The 20,669-nt window shown below is 36.8% G+C and overlaps 1 protein-coding gene across 2 annotated transcripts in view; it reads right to left on the bottom strand.

The window, feature by feature from the left end:
• Window positions 1-13,618: 13,618 nt before the first annotated feature.
• Window positions 13,619-20,669, bottom strand: part of Pgant9 (polypeptide N-acetylgalactosaminyltransferase 9) — a 455,552-nt gene continuing 448,501 nt past the window's right edge. For both annotated transcript variants that reach the window (XM_067145039.2, XM_067145040.2), the window contains exon 11: window positions 13,619-13,880. The gene's annotated coding sequence lies outside the window, so the exon portion shown is untranslated. The remainder of the gene's footprint in view (window positions 13,881-20,669) is intronic.

Genomic DNA, 20,669 nt, shown 5'->3' with positions numbered 1-20,669 from the left:
CTAGGTACTGAAAGCCATACTGAAGGAACTAGCTGTTGCAAGTAAAAGTGATTATTCTATGTTCATATTTTTGCCATACTAGAAAAGTAGAACCCTATATCAATGTATTAATTGGTGGTACAAAGTGTCCTAAATTTCATCTGAACCCAAAAATTCATAATATGGCTTAATCTTGTGGGAACGTGCCATATGAAGCATACATTCACAGAACCAGCAACAAAGAATAGTACTATTCATTGACATAATTTAATTTATTATACACTAGGCAGCTGGAAGAACCTTAAATTTCACTCCTGTCCATTAGTTAGATCGGTACCAGGAAGTTCCCAGAACGATTCCCTTTGTAGGCGCTGCCTCAAGGATGACCAGATGATGCTGTGTCATTAGTCGCCTCTCCTCCAGGCTTACTCTGTATGCGCAGCGGCTGGGTGACTCACCACCATCTAGCATATGTATAACAAGTACATTTTTAATTAATTCAGTAAGTGTAGAATATTGTAGAGTTGTGTTGCAGAGTAATCCAAGGAGAGGAAATCAAAACCCTGAGATTTGCCCATGATTTTGTTATTTTATCTGAGACTGCAGAAGATTGGGATAAATTGCTCAATGGTATGGACAGAGCCTTGGGTAAGGAGTTAACATATCCACACAGATGCACATGAGATGCTGTCAGTTGGTACAATGAATTTTATTCACATAAATTCACAAATTAACACATACATAACCTTAATCACAGTATCAAAATACTTCATTTCGAGAATATCAAGAAAGCTGCCATTATTAAAAACAACTGCCAACACTTCAATATGGAGGTTACAACTTTGAAACACAGTTGAAAACAGATGACTGTGTATTTCAATATGGAGACTGCAAATACTGCATGTCAGCCAGGATACATACTTGCTACACCATAACTAACAACACCACCATAACAGCAACTAACTTCACCGGTTTTTTTCGGGGGGGGGGGGGGGGCGGCAAAGCCCACTCCCCCCCACGAGACCATCGACTCAATCTACATGGCCTCTGACATGCTATTATTTCTAAAGAAGAAAAGAGATAGCTGGGTAGAGTGGGAAGTGATACTACAGGAGTATCTGCCTGTCCCCATGCTCAGCATGCTACCAGGCCAGATGTGGTTGTGGGTATCAATAGTGGTGTAATCAGGTAGTAAGGGTCAGGGCAAAACCACATAGGCAGAAATAGAAAGATGCCTATATGTAAAACCTGACAACTTCACCATCAAGATCGTCCCCTTATATGATGATGTGCTTGGCCAGGCTTCTAGAAAGTTACATTACAAAATATATCTTCTCGAAAACTCAAGAGTGCATAATACACAAATTATAATGTACGGTATAGAACATTCTCAATCGTTCTCGTGCCTATACCATTCTGGAAGTTACAGTGTGGTTCACAATTATGGATTACAATTTATATATACAGGTAAGAATAAATTATATACCGTATTAATTTACAGGTATTTAAATTAACGAAACTGATATAAATGTCTATGTAGACGACATAACCTCACACACAATACGATCATTCAGCTACGTAAAAAATAATAATACTAAATGGATGTACATCACTTCATAGCCATACATACTAATAATAATAATAATAATAATAATAAATAATAATAATAATAATAATAATAATAATAATAATAATAATAATAATAATTTGAGCTCGATATCTGCATTAGTTACCCATGGCGCCATGGGTGAGAGAATATTGTTTTCAAGTTATACCTGTTCATTGCACTTGCGTCAATATATCCCCCTATAACTTGAAACAATTTCCACACTTTGTCACACTCGTCGACTTTGCCTTCGTTGTAGATTGTATATTCTTTCTTCCTCGATGTCGCTGGACGTGCTCCCCTCCTCTTAAGCAGCATATGCCATATCGGGGGTCAGGGTTGCCTCGCTGTCAGCCTCTTCCTTGATGATAGTCGATGTGTTCTAACCACGATGACCAGATGATGCTGTGTCATTAGTCGCCTCTCCTGCAGACTTACTCTGTATGCGCAGTGGTTGGGTGACTCGTCACAACTCCAATGCGTGGACCTAGACAGGAGGGTTGGTCTTCAGTAAGTAGACCCTATGGTCCAGCCGTTCATCCATCTCGATGGGACCAACCCATTTAGGTGCGAGATCAGCATGAAACTATCCAATCTTATTACTGACTGGGTGGTTACGTCGCAGTACTTGTTGGACTGGTAGGAAGATCTGGGTCTCTTCGACATCTTGAGCCTTGAACAACGATAAGATATCTATTAGGTTCAACCTTTTCAATACTAATTAGGTACGTGTTTATGTTACAAATATCTTTTATTCAACTTGGGGACCGGTTTCGACATATATAATGTCATCATCAGCCATAAAATAAATCACAAATATATAAGCAAAGACATAATCTATAACTGACCGTTCACACCATGTGTCATAACAGAAGAGTAACGGTTTAATAATTAAATCTGAGGCAGTGACACATTGAAGTAAACATAAAGTCTCTCATTATTCAAAGAATAAAAAAAGGTTCTTCAATATGTAGTTTTTGTGCATCTGTTCAATAGAAGGCTCCAATAGGCTTCCAAGGTAAAGAGTCATTTAAAACGCTCACACGTGATATGTGTCAACCAGAGCATCGAGAACTTATTTGAGTCACTTGTAATTTATACCTGATAAAATTTTAATACTGTCAGTATACGGTCACTGCACACTTTTTAGCGACATCATGGGCAGATGAGAGCTCGTTTCCCACAGAAGAGATGCAGTTGGCAGTACTACCAGAACCGGGAGAGCTCCCTCCTTACTCCTCACCCCCGTACACAAATATATTGCTAAAAAGTGTGCTGATAATAGCTCTTCCTCACCTACCAAGCAACATCCATATCCAATCAATCAGGATAAACACAACTTCATCATCCAGAAGTTTCCAGAGATGGAAGGGCAAGGTCTCATTGAACCCTCTACATCCTGTTGGGCTTCACCTATTGTCCTACCGAAGAAGAAGAAGAAGAAGAAGAAGAAGAAGAAGAAGAAGAAGAAGAAGGAGAAGAAGAAGAAGATTAATGAGGAGTGTTCCGAGGTATCTGTGGAACAGCAGAGGTGAAAGAAGGTGCAGGGGTGAATGGGCCTAACTACAAATGCCAAGAAAAGAAAAAATTTAAAACTTAAACTGAAGGTTATATTTCCTTTTTTAAAAATTCAACTTTAGCAAATTTTATAACAATGAAATGTTAGGTAAAATGACAAGGCTTTAACCAAAACAAGAAAATCCAAAATTTAGAGACAATTTAACAATATGGGCTTCAAGCCCCAAGTTTTACAATTTCTGAGCTCTCAGCTCACAAACACATATTTACCAAAGGGCAGAAATCCCCTAATAACATGGAACACTTGCTCCCACTTAGCAATGTCAAGCCTGCTAGAGGCACATATCCAATACTTAAAAGAGCTGACCCGCTCTCAGTTTTCCAAGCCTATTAAAGGCAATACCAGGCTTTACACTAAATTGCCATCAAGGCCAACTTACACAAATGAAACAGGGATATCTTTTACCCAACCTACTGGGCCTTAGTAGAAAAAAATAATAGGTTAAGTAAATGGTCCAAAATGCAAAAATGCATGGAGGCGTGAATTTGCACTCATACATGAAACTTCTTAAAACCTAAGAGGCACTAGGCCGATGAAACAGGGGCTAATCCCAAACTATGGAGGTGACTCGTATAATGAATAAATTCAACACATTAAGGAAGAGTAGAAAATCAGTTACCAAAACGTAGTCGCCTCAAGTCAAAATGAAGGGGAGCTCAAGAGGGTAAAGCACTCTCTATCCCCGATTTACAGTTACAGATATATGCAGTTTTTACATAAGCCGGCACAAGTTTACATTTGTAGAAAGGTAGGTTATATTGTAAAAGTTGCTGACCTTTCCTGCGGGTTAAACTGCTGAGCTAGCAAGAAATAAAGATGTTAAGCGGCCATTACCTTACTGAAGAACTGCTGCCAGATGGAAGAGGCACTTCCCGCCTCCTGCTACATGTCCATACACTAAGTTAGATGTTGATGAAGTGGCCGAGAGACAAGAAAATCAGCAGTTTTTATACCCTCGGGGAAGGTTCGAGACCTTTCATGAATAATTGACACACACCCACAGGTGTTTATTGGGTAGCTTACATTTACACATCAAAATTGAAAAAGAAAGACACGATTGGTCAAAAATTAATTTCAGAAATTCTGGATTGGCTAAGTTCAAAACTGGCGGAAAGAAAGATTAATATTGCCAACCCACAAATGAAAAAACGAAATTTAGTAAGGACAAAAACTTATGAGTACAAAATTTCTTCAAATAAATTTCCTTCACTTCGCACCAGGGTGCATGATCATAGTTTTTTAGTAGAGACATCTATGAGAGAATGTCCACACTTCTTGATAAATAGTAAACAAAAACAAGTTGAAATTCACACAGTGACATCTTCAGAGGAAAAATTTAAGTAGGTCCAGTTTTAAGTTCAGTGTTTCTCCAGTAGAGGAGTGCTTTAAGGTGGAAAATTCGAATGTGCGGCGTAGAGGTGTACCACCCGGTACTGGGAGTATTGACTCTGTGTGGACTTCTGCAGGTTGAATGAGAAGACCATTAGTGATGCCCCACATTTTAATTCACAGCAAGAATTTTCAAGAACACCTTGTATATCCGGTTCCAGTAGTACTGCCAACTGCATCTCTTCTGCAGGAAACAAGCTCTCATCTGCCCATGATGTCAGCTGATATCCTCTGGTGATCAACCCCATTCTCGATTTAGAGATCCATTATGTCGGTTTCTTGCGCATTCAGGAAACACAGATTCAAAGACAATATTAAACATTTTGTCAGATGCAAAGCCTTCTTGTATTACTGTCTTGTTTTATGTTGGCTTATATAACGTCTATGTGTAAGTTATTATACAGACTACCAAAATGTCTGACGTGACTTTATCTCGTTGAATTCAATGGTATTTTCAATATGATTGCATTTTCTTAATATGCTTCCTAATGAAACCTGTTTTTTTATATAATTCAGTATGACACTGGACAGTACATACTGGACAATACTGCTCACCACGATGTTGTCTAATACCAGTATGTATATATATGTAGTTCAAGTTAAAGTCTGAAAAACCGGGCGAGTTGGCCGTGCACGTAGAGGTGCGCGGCTGTGAGCTTGCATCCGGGAGATAGTAGGTTCGAATCCCACTATCGGCAGCCCTGAAGATGGTTTTCCGTGGTTTCCCATTTTCACACCAGGCAAATGCTGGAGCTGTACCTTAATTAAGGCCACGGCCGCTTCCTTCCAACTCCTAGGCCTTTCCTATCCCATCGTCGCCATAAGACCTATCTGTGTCGGTGCGACGTAAAGCCCCTAGCAAAAAAAAAAAAAAAAAAAAAGTCTGAAAACACAGCACATCACCAAGCTGCATGCCACTGTGTGTGTTCACAAGCCCATTGTAGTCTGGGTTGTTGATGGTGATGGGTCAAGGGAATCTGCTGTGGAGAAGTGCATGCAACCAGTCCTCTGCATATACAGTTGAACAGTGAAAGCAGACCTGTTACAGTGCTCCACTATTGTGCTAATGCTTGTGATGAAACTGTTGTTGAACAAGGACAACTGTTATGTACAGTGAGCTTCTCTCATTGATTGGCCGGCAGGCGCGCCCAGGTTATCTGCCTCCCGTTGACTCATCACTTCCCGTTACACAGCGCAGCGACAGCGCGGGAATGCCCGCACTTCGCAGTTCAGGTGCGTGCTTAGAAGTGTTGATCTGTCGCTCCAAGTGTTCTCGAGTTTTGAAGTGCTACTTCGTGGTATAATTCTCATTATGCTTCCACACGTGTACATGGTAAAGAAAAGGGTATTTATGTATAATAATTATGTAAAAACAGGGTCTTGCAGGGAAGTCGTTGGGTGATTTGTAACACAATTTCCAGGTGTATGCCCTCCACATAGAGAGACCATGTCCGGCTCCATGGCTAAATGGTTAGCGTGCTGGCCTTTGGTCACAGGGGTCCCGGGTTCGATTCCCGGTAGGGTCGGGAGTTTTAACCTTAATTGGTTAATTTCGCTGGCACGGGGGCTGGGTGTATGTGTCGTCTTCATCATCATTTCATCCTCATCACGACGCGCAGGTCACCTACGGGTGTCAGATCAAAAGACCTGCATCTGGCGAGCCGAACATGTCCTCGGACACTCCCGGCACTAAAAGCCATACGCCATTTCATTTCAGAGAGACCATGCAAAAAATTCGTAAACAAATTGAGAGGAACTGGTTCTTTACTCGATAGGAAGTGAAGTGTTATAAAAACGTGTACTTACCGGGCGAGTTGGCCGTACGTGTAGAGGCGCGCGGCTGTGAGCTTGCATCCGGGAGATAGTAGGTTCGAATCCCACTATCGGCAGCCCTGAAGATGGTTTTCCGTGGTTTCCCATTTTCACACCAGGCAAATGCTGGGGCTGTACCTTAATTAAGGCCACGGCCGCTTCCTTCCAACTCCTATGCCTTTCCTATCCCATCGTCGCCATAAGACCTATCTGTGTCGGTGCGACGTAAAGCCCCAAGCAAAAAAAAAAAAAAAAAAAAAACAAAACGTGTACTTAACGAGGAAAAAGTAAATGAAATCACAGAAAGATTAGAACATATGTCTACAAAATCCCTAAGACGACTTGGACAAGAAACTGGGGTTTCGAAGAACTCAGCATGGCGGGCTACGAAAATGTTAAAATTGAAACCATACAAGGTACGAGCTCATTTTCTTACTTCTTAATTACTAATTTTCTTACTTTTAATTGTTATCTCATGTCAAGCAGGGATAAAAGAGTGAAATGCTGTCTGTCCTTGTTGCTATCCCACAGAGCGGGGAGTGATGAGTCAACGGGAGGCAGATAAGCAGGGCGCACCCGCCGGCCAACTGATGAGGGAAACTCACTGCAGATAAGATGTCTGTTATCACACGTTATTATTACAGTTTGTGAGCCACTACTAGATTTCTGATGCAACACGTTCTCCTTGGTTCACTGTGAGTCCAGCCTCACATCACTGTTATGACATCACGTTCCATATGAGCAACAATATAATGATACTAAAATTCACCTTCATGCAGGCTGAATAATTGTTCTCATTCAAACTCTGCTGTTTGTTTACAATGAACCCTTTTAGCATGACTAGACGTAGTGACTCCTGAAAAAAAAAATGTTTCCAGCCTGTTGACTCTGTTCCAATAATTACTTTGCTTAACAGTCCTCTATATATACACATAACATGACAGTTCAGAGGGTACTGCTGGACTTTAGAATGCAAAATCACTCTGCAATTCTTCACTTGCTTGTAATAACCCTGTATTTCACATGCATTTCAACCTTCCTTATGCTGTTCAAATATCATAAATAGGAGTGTAGTTTTAAGTACTGCATAGCATATTATAAAATATCCTCCATTTTTAATTTATATATACAGGATGGTCAGAAACAACGTGAACTGAATATATGAGCATAAGAGAGTTGATCATATTGATATGTAATTTGAAAAAATGATGTCGTTATCATGCGCCGTTGTCATTTTATCAGCTGCTCAAGTTAGCCAATCAGATCGCTTTACGGGCAAATGAAAATGGGCTTTACGAGGCGGTGTTGCTAAATCTGCACGTGGCTTGGTCGGGCTTGAGAGCCACGAGCATCAAACACTAACACACCGTAGCGCGCTTGCTATAGGCGAACCTATCAGCAGGGAGGTCCTTGTTCAAGTCGTTCCCCTGGAGAAGTTTATTTCTTCTATTGGCGCTCTCAAGCTGCAGCTGATGAAATGAAAACGGCGTGAGATATCAAAGTCATTTTTTCAAATTGCTTATCAGTATGATCAACTCTCTAATGCTCATATAGCCGGTTCACATTGTTTCTGACCACCCTGTATATGCAGTATGTACAGTATTTGTAAATAGGGATGGTAGCAAGTACTGATTCAATACTTACCTTTCAGGATTACTCCTATCGTGACCCATACATCCAGCTGATGTTTTCTGTGCATTTTTTTAAAGAGTTGGTATTAAGGTGTTTCAGTGTATTGTATTTATTTTTCAATGGTTGTGATTCAGTTGCTTTTCCCATTCTCAAACTTAAAATGAAAGTAAAAATATTCCAATAAGATGACAAAGGAAAGTTCTAAACATAAAGGTGAATTTCAAAAGAGTCTTAAAACAGTACTAATTTCCCATTATTCCGGCACCTCGGCGTCTCCGAAGACCGAAAAAGTAGTTAGTGGGACGTAAAGCAAATAACATTATTATTATTAATTTCCCATTATGCAAATTAGGTACACTAAGTACTTCTTTCCTTTTATTATCCAAACATTGTATTCAGTGGTTTAACTCCTAGAGGATGGAATTTAATATATTAAATCCCACAACAGGTTGCCCATGAGTGGAATTTAATATACTAAATGGTCTAAATCCAGCATCACCAGCACATGTATTAATAAAAAACTCAACAGATGGCAGTAAATGACACTCATAGGTCTGGATGAAGGGGGAATCCTCAAATAAAGTTGCATTATCTCCCTGCTAGCTTTTTACAAGCTGTGAGCGGCTATCGTGTTCAGTCGAGCATTTTTTGCCAGTTTTGAGACTGGCTTTTTGCAGTTTATATAGCTATTTTGCAACATGGTTAGTAAGAAGAGAGTCAGTGAGCAACAGATAGCTTCAATTTTGGATTCTACAAACTTAGATGAAAGCGATTTTTCATTTGAAGAGTACAAGGAAAGAAATTGAAGTAATGAGTCTTTTCAGTGCAAAAGTGACTCACGTGCCCTGGAGAACGAAACAGATGATGAAAGCACTGATGTAAGTAACTTGGACCGAGGACCTTCAAGTACCATTCTGAAATATAACATTAATCAAGCAACAAATTTAAACTCATTTTTTTCATGTTGACCGAGCCTACAGAGCACTTTTCACTATTTTTTGATACCAAAATGTTGACATAATTCACCAGGAAAGAGTAATTCAGGGAAACAAATGGAAACAACAAGCAACACCTCCATCTAGAAGATGTAGAATCAAAGTCTGGTCAGCTCCAACACTATCTGATGTAAGGGCTTTGATTGGCATAAATCTTATTTGTGGAATGGTTCTTATGCCTTCTTTTTTTTTTTTTTTTTTTTGTGCTAATGTACTGTCGTGAAAAAATTTGATAATATCCTATGGACTTCTGCGATGGAGTACATCCAATATTCAAAATAAGTAATTTATATTATGTACATACATATGGATGTTTATAGCTAATGTTGGATAATTCTGAATGAGTTTTAATTTGCCATATTTTTGGTCCATGTACAGACATGAAATGGGTTAAATTATAGTGAAACTGATGTAAGATATATAACATGAAATATTTCACCCTCAGCGCATCTAATACAGAGTGCTCCAATATCTACTAAATATGCAACCCCCCTGGCACTACTGGACATATCTCCCTTAAGAAAAGCACCTTATGATCAATCAATCAATCAATCAATCAATCAATCAATCAATCAATCAATCAATCAATCAATCAATCAATCAATCAATCAATCAATCAATCAATCAATCAATCAATCTCTATCTGCAATTAGGGCTGTCGGCCAGATGGCAGGTTCGCTATGAATTGTTTACCAAGTCTTTTTTCATAAATGATTTCAAAGAAGTTACAAATTTATCAAACATCTAACTTGGTAAATTATTCCAAATACTAATTCCACTTTCTATAAACAAATATTTACCCTGGCGGGCTGAGTAGCTCGGACGGTAGAGTGCTGGCTTTCTGAACCCAACTTGGCAGTTTCCATCCTGGCTCAGTCCAGTGATATTTGAAGGTGCTCAAATACGCCAGCCTTGTGTCGGCAGATTTACCGGCACATAAAATAACTACTGCAGAACAAAATTCTGGCACCTCGGCATCTCCAAAAAAACATTTTAAAAAGTAGTTAATGGGACATAAAAACCAATAACATTATGAGTGTTTGCTTCGATTTGTCTCTCTTGAATTCCAATTTCATCTTCTTTCTTACTTTTGAAAACCCCATTCAAGCTTATTTGTCTACTAATGTAATTCCATGCCAAATCTCCACCGACAGCTAGGAACATAATACCAATATAGTTGGTCTGTTATTGGACATTATAAATCTTCCAGCTAACTCATTCCTGGTTGCCAGCATTTCGCCCCAGTGTGCTAAGTTGGGCTCATCAGTTGGTAAATAGCACGCACACCAAGACGCATGGCTACTGCATACCGTGGAGGTCACTGCGTAGGCTACTTGGAGCCACTGGCAGTGCCAATGCACTATGACAGACTTTGTCCCATTTCCAAAATTTGATGCCTGCTTGGCCATCAGATGATACAGATGTTGATTCCCGTAGGGAACCTGAAATCTGATGGCCAGGCAGGAATCAATTTTTGGAAATGGGTCAAAGTCTCTCACAGTGCATTGGTACTGCCAGTGGCTCCAAGTAGCCTATGCAGTGGCCTCCATAGTATGCAATAGCCATGCATCTTGGTAGGTGTACTATTTACCAACTGATGAAGCACACTAGGGCGAGGAATGAGTTAGCTGGAAAATTTATAATGTCCAATAACGGACCATTTATACTGGTATTATAAATTTACTCATTCAGAACCAATATTTCAGGGTCCCTATGGGAATCAACATCTATATCAGCTAGGAACATACTGCTCGTCTCCTTAGTCCCAGCTCTTCCCGGCCCAAAATTTGCAATATGCTTTTACTACTACTCTTTTGTCAGAAATCGCCCGAACAAATTGTGCTGCTTTCCTTTGGATCTTTTCCAGTTCTCGAATCAAGTTGAAAGCTGGAAGGGGTGATGCTGATGCAGAATTATTCGATAAGATAATCAACTATGCAGGGAACGAAACACGAAGAAACGTGGTTATAGGTGGTGATCAAAGTGTACCAAATATTAACTGGGAAGGTAATTCAAATGACAGAAAACATGACCAACAAATAAGTTATGGTAGGCCTATACCAGAAATGAAATTAGTTTCCAAGAACTTAAAGTGTCTTAGAATGAAATTATTATCATGATCTCATAATGCAGTACATTTGCTACTATTGTTTCAACTCAGGTTAAAATTTATTTAATAATTTGCAATGATTAACATAAGTGGGAAAACTCAAAATACAAGACTACTACATTCAATTTAAAACCTTTATTACCAATTAAAAATACCAACAGATATTTCAGAGTAAGTAGGAAAATATAATGGAATGTTTTCATATAAACTTTCCTTACATTTTATTTAATGGAATGTATATTTACAAGGCAGTTTCTAAATTGAAGATCATTTAGAAATGTCTGAAAATAAATAAGGATACTGGCCATATTAGTAATGATTACAACAGATGAACTTATCATGTTTAGATTGGGCATAGGAAGCATGCAGTAAGTTTTTTTAGGATGGCAATTGGTTTTGCACCTTGTTTTTATGTTGCCTAGATATAAAATTAATCCTGAATATTAATGTCATAACTGAATTCTAATTATTATAATAGAAACTAGGAAGAAAGAATTGTTTAATAAACAAATTATGTATTAATAAAAAGTAATGTACACATTATGTAAAGTAAATAATTTTATTATAATTTGTACACAATCTCTGTAGTCCAAATCATGTGTTTATTTAGGATACAAACAGAATGAAGTGGACTAGTGATATCTTTACAAAATATTTTTTAAAGCTTTTCCAATCAAGTGCACAACCCGAGAAAATAAATTCATTCATAACCCGGTATTCCATAAATTTTGTTACATGTTGAGCAAGTAACTTCGGATGTCGCTTGATCACTTTCATAAATGAAATTTCTTTTAAAGATATATACCAACACATCACCAAGTTTGAAGACATAATTAAAATATATAAGGTAACAATGGAAATTTAATTTCAAATTTAAGTACTGACATCTTAGCAATATGGTAGAACTGTTGCATAATTTTGAGTTTTGTATTAGGGATATAAAAAGACTCAAAATACTTTTGGCTTGAATCCAGAAGAATAAAGAATCTCAATGGAAATATAATAAAGATAAGAAAGATTTTCTCAGTTAAATTTCACATTTAGATTCTTCCATACAGCGTAATGATGTCAGTTTTCAACTGCACAATTCTTTTTTTTCATCACATAAAAACAGAGAATTTAATAAGTGAGTAGTAAGGAACTCATTGGCCAGTAAGCCTGTTTGTCAGCAGTCTGATTTTGTTTTTTGTTGTTTTTCAAATTCATTGTATGAAAATGTCCTTGTAATATCTTTTTAATAATAGCTATGATTCAACCCATTATTTAAAAACCGCATTACACAATATTTTTAATTGAACGTAACCTCTTCCAGGTAACTGCAATAATAATTATATAAAAAACCAAAGTAACTCTTGTGTGCTGATCCTATACTCTTGTATAACACATACAAATATACATGCATACCTTTTTCACACATGCTCGGTACTCAAGTAGGCTGGTACCATTGCTTCTCACCTTCTCACACATGTAAGACCTACCATATCTATTTCTCTCACTAATGTTTGAGGGAAAAGACCCCATAAACACTTCTTCTATAATTCGTGTAAAAATATGAATGACACATGGTTACAAAACATCCTCAATATTACAAGGTGGAATCAATATATCTGATACAGAACTGTCTATAAAGGTCTTGGAATGTACCGGTATGCAGAAACAACACTGCCTTCTTTTTCTTTGCACCAATTTCTCAAACTAATTCATGTTTTCTATAATGTTCATAATTAATTAATCATACAGTACTTACTGATATGTAGAGAACTTAAAATTGTGCCTTATTTCCACTCATGTTAAAATGAGTCCATATTTTTTTTTTTTTTTTTTTCACTGAGCAGGAGTTCTCCTAACAAAAAAAATTTCTCACACAATAGAACTTAAAACATGTAACATTCATTAGTTTCTTTTCACATCTTCTTCCAGGTCTTCAACTTTGAAGTTCTTCCCACATCAACTTCATGATATGTTTTCATAAAGTCATTGCAAACATCACTGAATAAATAATATTGTCTATCTTCTTCACGCCTTGCAAAGGAACAACAACAACAACAATAACAGCAGTCCATTTCTCGAACGGGTATCACTTTTTAAAAACTATTAAGTACAAATACATCACTTTATTACAATAATGTCCATTTTATTTAAAAAGTAGTCAACAATATCTTTTCAGTGTCATCTTCATAAGTGAACCAACAATTTGATGGCTGCCAGGTGAAGTTGAAAGGGTCCAAAGCTTCTCCATATAATAATGTGTTAATTAGAACATTGTTATTTTGTTTTCTAAACAAAGTGACGAATTGGAGTTAATGATGTTTTGGCTAAATTATTTTTCCCATATGCATTGTGATATGCATTAAGATATGCATAAGTAGTTCAACTGTGGCATTGCATACTTTCTCACATAGTACAAATTTGGGTTAAAATAGAGACATATTTTTATGGACATGAGTGAAGTATGTGAAGTAAATTTAGATTAAACTTTAAAAATCTCAGACTATACTGGAAAATTGTAGAACCACAGGGTATGAGGAATAAAGAAAACGAGTGAATTTGATGAAGTGACTGGATATGGTACATTTTATCTGGTGCTGATGATGGCAATGACGATGATGACAACTTTACAAATGTTAGACCACAGGAAATTCGAAAATTTCCTTCCTTCAGTCTTCATTGATCCTGGTTAATTCTTATTCAAAATGCATCATTGAAGGTCACCTAATAGATTGTTGATCAAAGCTGATGGCACGATACAGAAGTTGAGATCTGCATTCCTTAGACTAGCTGTAAAAATAACACAAACAAATTAATAATAATAACTTAATAATAATAATAATAATAATAATAATAATAATAATAATAATAATAATAATAATAATAATAATAATAATAATAATAATAATAATAATTAGTAGGTCATAACTTTACTATAGTTTTTTTTTTTTTCTGAATTCATAATGCTACAAATACAACATCTGAACTTTTACTGATGTTCAGACATATTCATTTTAATTAAATGTGGAGAAGAATGAACTGAAAAGGAAGAGTTACTGTATTTACCAAGGCAAATGTGTAGGTACCGTATGTTACATAAAGCTTTTCTGAAGCTTTTATTCATCATACTAAGAAGTAACTTTAAATTTTCAAGTCATTCATAGTGGGATCTATAGGTCTTTTTAAAAGTTCTATGCCTCTGGTGATATGAATTTTAATTTTTTAAATGTCACATGCATTGCACAAGATTAATACAAAGACTAAAAACGAAGAAAAGTAAATGTGGCAAATAACAGCCCAAGGGCTTTGTCCTGCCCAGACAACTGCTGTCCAGTCAAATGTCTGCAGATACTGAAGTGTCACAAGATCAGTGTGCTCATATTGCGATTACTGTCTAAGGACAAGCTGGGAATCGAAGCCAGAGCTCTCAGGTGACAGAGATGCTACTCCTACCCCATGGTGGTGGCTCAATAGGACTACCTTGATGACAAACTGGCATCAAGCTACCAGACTTGCTCTTAGACTTGCTTATCTTACAAATTCTAATTAATGTTATAGAATCTCTATTGAAACTTGTGATCTTTGTCAGATCTTTGTGATCTTTTTCACTTTAGTCTAACAAATTTCCAAAATATGACCCCTTTCATTAAATGTCACATTTTACACAGAAGCATGAAAAAATATGAGACTGTTAAAAAAGTGAAATAGCTAGAATGAGAATACAGTTTCTGCTCATTAAAAACATGATAAAAATGAGAGAATCAAAGATTAAAGTGAATCAAACATAAGTTTTCATGTTGCTTTTTGTCTTTCTAAGTATACTTTTATTATACCTTCACCTCAGTATGGGTATACTGTCTTCCTTTTTTTTTTTCTAAGCTTGATATTAATGACATACTTTCTTCAAAGTCAGTTTTAATTAAGGCGACACTCTGGAGAAAAAAATATATTTTTACCTAATGCATGGATATTCACGAAACTTTGTGGGAATGTCACCTACATAAAAGTAGAGATATCACGAACATTTCTTTCATAATTAAATTAGAATCTAGCGGGTTCCACCTTTTCAATACAAAATACAATGTTGTTGGGTAGTATTTACAACATTATTTATTACAGAACATGTTTCGGTGCTCAATTTTTGACACCATCATCAGCTGCTCAGAGTGTGCGAAAAAACTTGGCAATCTAAACATTAAACAACATATTGTCATACGTAACTCCTTAAAATACATATATACAAACAATAGAATATTGCACTAGTTAAATCCTAAAACATCTACCGTAAATTATGCTATATTAAAACTCTAATATGTAACAAGAGAATTCTTGTAAGTCATAAATATAAAATTTCTCGTCTGTTTGATGAGTTGTCTTCACATTCCTTAATGTCTGTGATTTTGTACTATCATACTATCGAGAAATTTTATATTTATGACTTACAAGAATTCTCTTGTTACATATTAGAGTTTTAATATAGCATAATTTACGGTAGATGTTTAAGGATTCAACTAGTGCAATATTCTATTGTTTGTATATATGTATTTTAAGGAGTTACGTATGACAAAATGTTGTTTAATGTTTAGATTGCCAAGTTTTTTCGCACACTCTGAGCAGCTGATGATGGTGTCAAAAATTGAGCACCGAAACATGTTCTGTAATAAATAATGTTGTAAATACCATCCAACAACATTGTATTTTGTATTGAAAAGGTGGAACCTGCTAGATTCTAATTTAATTGTGATCTCAGTTCAATATGGACCAAAAGATGAAGTTCCTTATGTTTAATTTCTTTCATATACAATTAAAAGGCCTATATCATGTCTATAAGTACTGGCCGTGAAAGCATCAATGGTAGATATCTCCTGTCGAAGTGTGTATACATTTTGTCAGCACCCTCTATATATAAAATAGAATTCACCGACCTCTTACTTTGAAATTACTACTGATAAATACTAGTAAAATATATATGATAGTTCTAATCTTAAGAACATCTTTCTTCAAACTGATCATTTAAGTCCCATTACCAACTGCATCAACCCCATGGCTAAATTGTTAGCGTTCTGGCCTTTGGTTACAGGGGTCCTGGGTTCGATTCCCGGCAGGTCAGGAATTTTAACCATCATTGGTAAATTTCACTGGTACGGGGGCTGGGTGTATGTGTCGTCTTCATCATCATTTCATCCTCATCACAACATGCACTTCGCCTACGGGTGTCAAATCAAAAGACCTGAACCTTGCAAGTGGAACATGTCCTCGGACACTCCCGGCACTAAAAAAAGCCACACGCCACTTCATTTTTTCATCAACACGCAGAACAGTTTGAGATAAACCATTAACAGAGGATCATAACTTGAGTACTGCCAGTAGCTGCTGCCATTTTTCTTTGCCTGGGCTGAGTACTCAAGGGTTAGAGCGCTGGCCTTCTGAGCTTAGTTAGCGGGTTCGATCCTGGCCCAGTCCGGTGGTATTTGAAGGTGCTCAAATATGTCAGCCTCATGTTGGTAGATTTACTGGTATGTATAAGATCTCCTGTGGGTCAAATTTCTGGCACCTTGGCATCTCCAAAAACCGTAAAAAGAAGTTAATGGGGATGTGAAACCAATAACAATTATCACTCATCTGCATTCAGTGCTGTTGCCCAGGTGGCAGATTCCCTATCGATTGTTTACCTGGCCTTTTTTTAAACAATTTCAAATAGCCTGGAAATTTATTGAACATTTCCTTTGATAAATTATTCCAATTCCTAATTCCTCTTCCTATATTATTCTTCTTTCTTTCTTTCTTTCTTTGTCATGCCCATTCAAAGAGTGCTTTTGAACTTGTTTGTTGGTCTGATGGTTTTCAACTTCTTCTCCTTCGAAAATCTCTTCACAAATGCACTGTGTTGCATCTTGTGTTCTGTGGACCACTTTTTACCAGTTTTAATTTTAGGTTTCTCCACGAATTTGTGCTTGACTGCTATTGTACTAAAAGCTCCATGATCTTCTATGTTGTCGTTCCTGATATTCATTTCTTGGAGGTCCACTTTAGTTTCTTCTAGCCAGTGTATTTTAACCTTCTTTGAGTCGATGACTTCAAATATTTTGATGTGTCTGTTGCTGTCCATTCTATAGATATGGCCACAGAATTTAAGGCTTCTCTTGCGTACAGCATCAGTGAACCTGTCAGTTAATGAGTAAAGGTCGGCTGTTCTCATCTTAATCCACATTCCATTTTCTCTTGCAGGACCATACATTTTCTGGAAAATTTTCCTTCCTTGGTTTTCCATTTCTATAAATTTAGAAGAGTGACCTCCAAAGGATATAGTTTCTGAAGCATATAAAGCTTCCAGCAAAACAAGTCTTGTAATGTCGTAATTTTTGCATTACGCGATATGACTCTCTTGTTGTAGTAATTCCACGTTGGTCTGTACACCTTGTGGAGTTTAGTGGCTCTTTCTATGTTGGCCCTACTGTCTAGTTCCGATAGTAGTATGATTTCTCCAAGGTATTTCAAGGAGGACACCTGTGAAATTGTGCCTTTTCCATCTCTAGTGGGTTTTTTGCTATGTTGATGTAGATTTACCATCAACTGGGTTTTTTCGTACGATATCTGGAGGCCTGCCTTTGATGCTATATTGTGTAATCTCTGTACAGCATATCTGCTTTCTTCTCTGGTCTTAGTAATGATTGCTAGGTCATCAGCAAAGGCTAAACATTTCACCTTGACTTTGCTTCCCAAGTTTCTGATGCTCACACCTTTGATGTCCCTTTCCCATTCTCTAATAACTTCTCTAGAAGTAAGTCAAACAGAATAGGGGAGATGCAATCACCTTGACAAACGCCCATACATATTTAAAAATGCACAGAAGAAATTTCCACAAGGAATTTCACTCTAAAAGACGTATTCGTGAGAGTCTGCCGGATTAGTTCTCTGGCCTTCCTGTCCACTCTGAGTTGTTCTAGAGTATCAAAAACAGTGTCTGTCCACAGAATCATACACCTTCTTAAAGTCCGCAAAAGTCATGATCGTGCTGGTAGCTTGACAGATCCTTAATACAGACGTCAAAGTCCATATTTGTCCAGCACATGACCAACCTTCCTATATGTGAAGCTTATTTCCAAAAGGTACCAACTCCAAAAATATCGAAATTGAGATTATGATAGAAAACGTACGTTGGTAGGTAGCTCCATCGCATGGAAGAAAAAGAAATGGCCAAAACGACCTAAATCCATATCAAACAGGGCATTAAAAATCTTGTTTGATGCCAATAAGTACCAAATCCTGTGGCCTGAATGTGCCAATACGTACCGTATCCATGCAGCCAATGGGAGGCCATTTCTGGGTCACGTGAACAGCAGCAAAATGGCCGCGCTTTGTTTACATGACGTGAAGTGACAGTTTTCTTACGAAGTTGGTTTTGTTACTGTGTGCTATTTTTTTCAAAAGTATGGAATCAGATATCTCAAATGAGTACTGTGATACTCTTGAAGAAGTAAATAAAGCAAGGAAGAGGGTATTAGCTCCAGATAAATGGAAGGAGACGCGTGCTAAAGTGCAAAAATACGAGAGTAAAGCGAGTGTTAAACCAAAAATTGCTTGTTTCCACAATGTCGGTGAGTTTTGTAGAGCCCGTGACTCAACAGAACAAGAAATGGTAGCGTTTCATGGTGCCTTCTGGGAGAATAAAGATGCTGTTTCTCAAAAAATTCTTGCTTCATATATTGATGTTGTATCACCAGAAACTCACAGGCCTAATCAAAAGACACAATGTACGCGTGTTTAGACGAAAATGACGATTAAATATAAAGCTAGAAGTGATAGTGGTGTTGTCAGTGTGTGTAGGGATACATTTTTAAGCCTCCTGAATGTCAGTCGAAGGAAAATTGAGAATGCTGCTAAGAAGAAGAAAGAGAATTTCTTTAGTTCAGTACTGGTACTTTGCATTTTTTTCATTGTTTTGTTCAATTTTATTTAATATTATTTAAATAATCTATGTCTTCACTGTAAATACCTTAAATCTGACTATTTTATAACTAAATAGTGTCAGTTTTATTTAAAAAATATGATGAAATTTATGTCTTTCAGGTGAAGATATTTAGAGTTTCAGTGCCAAAAAGTACTAAAACCATAATTTTCTTTGAATATTTCCTAAACTGCAAACGCTTCAACAGAAATAATTTGTATAAGAATACATTTATTCTATCTGAACATAATAAAAGTGCTCAAATGAATTTCCAGTTCAAATTTTACACTCTGAGCGTTTTTCCTCTCTCCTTTAAATTTTACTGTTTGGATTTGGTACCTTTTGGAAATAAGCTTCTCATATGATGATGATGATGATTATTATTATTATTATTATTTATTTATTTACAGAGTTTACGCCCACATTGGAGCACTTAAATCAGACTACAAAAAATTTGTCTTCCTTTTCTTCTCCCAAAAAGTCTTGAGTCTGGTTGACCTGGCTGCCCTCTCCGCATCCGTTATAACATATTGTTTCCTCTGTACAGTGGTCAGAGGAAGCCTGATGCATTTATTCTTCAAAATACTTTTCTCGCCTCTGTTTTCTATGGTTTGCATGGTAATATTCAACTCCTCCAAATCACTTTGGACTTCTTTAAACTAATTGTTTTTTGATTTACTATTCCAAAAGTAATTAAATAATTGTTTTAAAACTCTGTTATCACTTAGTCGAAATATATGACAAAAAAAGGCAATTCTTCTTTTTCTCATCATGTCTGTGATGGACTCACTTTCCCGATAGATAACCTCATTCGGCAACAATCTCCACTGTCCATCCACCTGATGTTTCTTGTTTATATCGTCCTGAGTATCCTTCGATCAACTCGTTGTAAGCGTTCTGTTGTTGATCTAGTATTGAGTTTAAATAATGTTTCACAAGCATAAGTTGCTTCTGGTTTAATAACAGAGTTATAATGCCTAAATTTAGCATTAATCAAAAGACATTTCTTTTTGTATGTAGGCCAAGTTATCTGTTGTGCCTGCTTCAGTTTATATATTCTGCTTTCTATTGATGGTTTTTCATCGCAATTCCAAGTGAGATTTTCACCCAAATATTTAAATGTACTTACAATTTCAATTCGTTTATTATTATTTAATAATAGCTCTCAATTTAAAGTTCTGAAAGTAGGCATTATTTTTGTTTTATCATACGAAATTTGTAATCCAACTTTTTTCGCTACATTTGCAAGTTCTTCCAATTGAACTTTAGCCTCTTCAAAACCATTTGCCAGTATCGCAAGATCATCCGCGAATGCCAAGCAATTTAGTTTGATATATTTTCTAATTTTGACTTTTGGAGGATATACCTTAGTCCACTCTCGCATGACCTTTTCCAATACACAATTGAACAATAATGGTGAAAGTCCATCTCCCTGGCGGAGGCCTGTTGTAATTGCAAATGATTTAGATAACTCATTTCTGAATCTAACTTTAGATTGAGTATTCTTAAGAGTCATACCAATCAGGCTAATAAGTTTGGAATGTAGACCAAATTCCTGAAGGACATTCAACAGTGATTCACGATGTATACTATCATACGCCTTTTGAAAATCAACAAACGTAATAACTAAA

Source organism: Anabrus simplex, chromosome 4 (genome assembly GCF_040414725.1).
Source record: "Anabrus simplex isolate iqAnaSimp1 chromosome 4, ASM4041472v1, whole genome shotgun sequence".
Lineage (NCBI taxonomy): Eukaryota > Metazoa > Arthropoda > Insecta > Orthoptera > Tettigoniidae > Anabrus > Anabrus simplex.
This window is presented reverse-complemented; position numbering and strand designations above follow the sequence as displayed.